We start from the raw sequence: 5,557 nt of genomic DNA, 5'->3' as shown, positions 1-5,557 counted from the left end.
ATCTTTTCTTTTTTTAAAGGTTTACTTGCATTCAATCTTCAATCTTTTGAAGAGTGCACTTATGGAATTTTGGCTGTACAGATTTTACCTAAATATGGAAACTCAAAAATAATTCAGTTAGTGTCTTTTAATCTCTGGATACAGCTGCATACTCTCATCCTACAAATACAAATATAGTGTTAAGAACCAAATAGAAAAATAAAACATTTTAGGCATCTGAAATATGAGAGCAAAATAAAGCACAGAAAAACAATGAAGAGATATAATCCACAAGGGAGGGAAAAAAGAGTGGGGTTTGGGTATACAGGCTATGACCGGGGTGGCCATTAAGGTAGATGATGTCCGTGGCCAGATTCCCAATGAAGGAAAGTTCTAGACAATCCTAGGGACGTAGTGCATCCTGCATAGGGGTAAGACAAGGAAATTTAGGGCACAGCTGGTGGTTAGGCAATAACATTGTAAGAGGAGATTCAAAACGTTTTTGGTTCACCTCCTAAAAACAATCACCCCCATTACATAAAGATACTCATCAATACTCATCAATACTTACCCCTTGTTTGCGTGAAACATGTCATGTGACACGCAAACACAACATAACAAGAAACTAAACGACAAATCATGCACTCCACTCATGCAGAGACAATTCTCAATAGCAAGCAAAATCAAATACACTTCACAATTCAATATGCTGTCCATACAGCACGCTTCCACACGTAGTCACAAAAGAGAAAAAAATAACAAACAAACATTGAAAACCAATTGTTCTTGTCTTTCACAAAACAAAACATTAGCTGCCGACACAAACTTCAAACAACCACATTTAACCTAAAATGCAACACATATTCTGACATTTGCTGAAATGCAACACTCGCAAAACACTACAAATAATTAAAAACATCCCATAAGAACCATCTATACCCTGGCTCTGCAACGTCTACTATGTACAAAACTTTAAACACACAAATAAAGCAATCACTGCCGATGCTCAATAAACTTCAGTTGCATATTGTACAAATAAAATTTTGCTTATTTGGGAAAGATCAGATAGCCATGGTACAGCCACAGTTCTCCTACCACATGCACCATGCAAATCCACTGTTAAAGGGACATACTAGTATAAATGAAAATTTCATTATTCAGATAGGACTTTTAATTTTAACCAACTTTCCAATGTACTTTGATCATCAAAATCCCTTTTTACCTCTTGTTATTCTTATTTTAAACTAAATATAGGTAGGCTCATATGCTAATTTCTAAGCCTTTGAGGGCTGCCTCTTATCACCGGCTGCTTAAATCTCTTTGCAACACCAAGAGACAAAATACACGTAAGCCATATAAATAAAACTGTGTGCTGGAAGAAGGCCCCAGACACAAGGCATGTCAAAACTATAATCAGATAAATTAGCAAGTTATGTAAATGCAGTAGAATCAGATAAATTGTGCATCATTTGTTTGCCGTCCCCTATTGCCTTAATATAGGGGTGTTTATAGTAGACACATTATAGACCACGGCTTAGCTGGTAAGCAGCAATCAAACTCATTGCAGTTATAGCTGTAGACTGGGTAATAACCATATAGCTATATATTTGTTAAAGTGTCACTTAAATTAATTCATCAAATAATATCTCATTTATGGATTGAACGCAGTGGGGGTTATTTTAATAACAAAGAGTTCTGTAATATCTGTGAGATACAGTTTGACAGCAGACGGCCACAGAAATAAAATTATCAGTTTTAAGCTATATTCTGTGACAGAATATAATATAAATACTGGTTTCTTTGTAGTGAGCAATTTATATTTATCATTTTTTATAACATAGAACACCAGTACTGCCTCTTTAAATGTAAAGTAAAAATATTTTTTATAAAAAAAGTTTCTCTCTTGTGTTTGGCTTTGTCGCAGAGAGAAAGAAGTTCCTGAAAAAACAGAAAACGCAAAATAGTCCAACAATTAATAATAAAATGAACAGGAACCAAAAAACTTGAAACAGCTTGGAAAACACTTGATTCGAAGAAATCTGATAGTTGATAGAAGATAGATAATGAATCCATTTTAAATTCCCAAATGATGATCGAGGCTTGATAGAAGGTGTGAAGCCCGTCTTAATTAGAGATATTTGAGAAGTTGGTAGCTAAAATAAATATAAAAAATATTAATATCATATATAACAATAATGGGAGGGAAAGACAGAATAGTAGAGGAGGGAAATATTCGTCTCTGTGTCTTTAATAAAATCTAGATTATTTCTTCACTAAGCTAGGATAATCAGAATTTTATTACAAGACCAGAGACTTCATATTTGCTAGTTTAAAGCAGTTATTTAAAAAGATTTTGAGAGGCGTGTTGAATGGGTTTAAAATAAAAATGTTTAAAAGTAGAATCAGAAGACAAATCTCCTGAAGAGCAGCAGATTTTAAAAAGGCCTTAGAAGCGGCAGATCCCCTTACTGAATGAGCTGAAAAAGAACAATTAATTCCAGCTTCAGACATAACCCATTTAATCCATCTTGCAATGGAAGTAGGAGTTACAGGAGCATGAGGGGGAATAAAAGAAGTTGATTTTTTGAAGAGTCTCTAAATAAAACAGTTTTAGATTCATAAGATTTTAAACATGAAACCACACATAGAGAAGGTTCAGAAGGAAAATAAGGATAAAAAATAGAAGATGATAGAGTTTTAGTTCTACGAGAGATTAGAAAAGTAACACCTTCAGAAGAAAAAGATTTAGAATTAAAATCAAGAGCCCAAACATCAGAGACTCTACGAAAAGAGAAAAGACATAATAGAGTAGCAAGTTTAGCGGAAATTTGTTTCAAAGATAAAGAGACATTAGAAGGCCAAGATCTGAAAAGAGAAAATATCAAATCTACATCCCAAAAGGAATTATATTTAGGGGAAGGAGGATTTTTTTAATCTAATAGATTTCAGGAGACGACAAACTAACGGATGTTTACCAATGGGAGAATTATTTATAAAATCATGTCTAGCGGAAATAGCAGATCGAGAAAGATTAATAGTTCTATAAGCAAGTCCACTGTCAAAAAGATAAGAGAGAAAATTTAAAACTTGAGTCAAAGGAGCTGAAAAGGGATCCAAGTTCCTAGACAAGCACCAGCTAGACCATCTGGACCATGCGGAAGATAGGATTTATGGGTTCCCGGAGCCCATGATTCCCGCATGAGAGACTTAGCTGATTCCGAAAGTTCATGGAAATCTCTGATTTCCCCGTAATTGACCAAGCTATCAGTTTGAGAGATTGGTTTAGAATAAGATTGTAAGGATTGCCTACAGGATCTAGCAGAAGTTTTGGGAACAGAGGGAGAAGAAGGGGAGATTTGAACGACATCTCCAGAAGGGAAGGAAACCAAGCTTGGGTTGGCCAAAGTGGAGTTATTAGAAGAAGGGATAAAAGATTCCTGCGAACTACTGAAATCGTCCGAGCAATCAGTGAAAAGGGGGGAAACGCATAAACTCCGTGGAGGGGCCACAGTTGAAGAAATGCATCTATAGCTAAAGCATCCGGATGCCAACTGAAATATTGAGGAAGTTGATGATTGAGTCGAGATGTGAAAATATCTAAAGAAAAGGGACCGTGAAGGGATTGAACCGAAAGAAAAATGTCCCTGTTTAACATCCAATCGCTGGAATCTTTCAGGAAACGGGAACCCCAATCTGCAGCTGAATTTGAGAGACCGGGAATATATTCTGCTTTGATGGAAATATTCCTGTCCAGACACACATGGATAAAGTCTTTGGTAATGTTGGATAGATTTCTTGATTTGGTACCGCCTAAGCGATTGAGGTATCTGACTGCAGAAATATTGTCCATACGAAGAATAGAAGCTGGAGCAAAAGATTTTACAAAACTTTTTACAGCAAAAGATCCAGCCAAAAGTTCCAAACAATTTATATGTAGATTTTTCTCCTCTAAGGACCATTTGCCTCCTGTTATAGACAGACCACAACGAGCTCCCCATCCTGAGAGACTGGCATCCGATTCTATAATGATATCCGGAGATTTTCCAAAAATAGCTCTCCCGTTCCAAGCTTCCATATGAGCAAGCCATCATGAAAGCTCCTCCTTGGAATCTGAAGATAAAGGAATGAGGTGAGAATAAGAAAAACCTTTTTGAAGATAAGAGATTTTCAAACGTTGAAGTTCGCGATAATGAAGGGGGGCAGGAAAAATAGCCTGAATGGAGGATGAAAGTAACCCAACAATTCTGGCTATTTGTCTGACAGAAACTAATTGTTTGGAAAGAATCCTTGAAATTTCCTTCTTTATTTTCTTTATCTTCTCTTGAGGAAGGCTTAACATGGATTTGGAAGTATCTATAAAAAAACCTAAGAAGATCAGATTCTTTGTAGGAAATAAGACTGATTTCTCTTTGTTCACCAGGAAACCCAAGTTCTCCAATAGATTGGTAGTTGTAGATAATTGAAATTGGAGAGAAGAGAAATTTTGATTCATTAACAGAATATCGTCTAGATAAATAATTAGACGAACACCCCTCTGTCTCAACCAGGACACTACTGGTTTGAGAAGCTTTGTGAAAATCCAGGGGGCAGAGGAAAGGCCAAAAGGAAGACAAGTGAAATTCCAAATTTGATTGTCCCATGAAAAGTTAGATATTTCCAATGTTCTGGGGAAATGGGAACAGTTAGGTAAGCATTGGACAGATCCAATCTGACTAGCCAGTCGTTGTCTAAAAGACAGTCTCTTAAGAGATGGATACCTTCTAATTTGAAGTGGTTGTAGGAAACAAAAGCGTTTAAAGATCTGAGATTTATTACTGGTCTGAAATGAATGGGTTATTTTTTACTAGAAACATATTGCTGAAAAAGGCTAAATGAGGATTTAAACTTGGTGATATTGCATCTTTTAAATGAAGATTTTTTATTTATTTTTGAATCTGAACCCTGTCTTTTAAAGAAAAGTGAATAGGAAAAGGGAGAACATTTTGAATTGGAGGAGAGACAAACCCTATTAGAACTCCTTGAACTGTTTGAAGAATCCAAGGGTCTGAAGTAATATGAATCCAATTTTGAGAAAATACAATTAGTCTTCCTCCAACTTTTGATGGGAAAAAAGGTAGAGGAAGAAGAGACATTGAATTTACCTGCAGATGAGCGAGATCTTGCTCTGAAGCGTGATCCTCTTTGTAGCCAAGGTCTGGCGCGTGATGGGAAAAAATTTGAGGGATAGCCTTGTTCTTGGTAGGTTCTGTTGTAATTGAAATTTGACTGTTGGTAATGAGGTCTGGATAGAAAAGAGGCATGGCCGGGAAAGCGACCTTTTCCTTTACCGGCCCTGTCAGAGAAATTCTGAGATTGCAAAATTTTTCTCATGTTATTTTTAACTTTATTAAGAGTGGTAAAAGTATTGGCATACTGATTAAGGTCTTTTAAGAATACATCTCCAAAAAGAAAACCATCCTTATCTGAATGAAGCTCATAATTGGCGAAATCACAAATTTTTGGGTCAATTCTACGTAATATATTTTTACGTCTTTCAATAATCATGTTAGCGTTTGTATTGCCAACAAAGGATAAGATT

The sequence above is a fragment of the Bombina bombina genome, chromosome 6, assembly GCF_027579735.1.
Source record: "Bombina bombina isolate aBomBom1 chromosome 6, aBomBom1.pri, whole genome shotgun sequence".
In the NCBI taxonomy this organism is placed as follows: Eukaryota; Metazoa; Chordata; class Amphibia; order Anura; family Bombinatoridae; genus Bombina; species Bombina bombina.
This window is presented reverse-complemented; position numbering follows the sequence as displayed.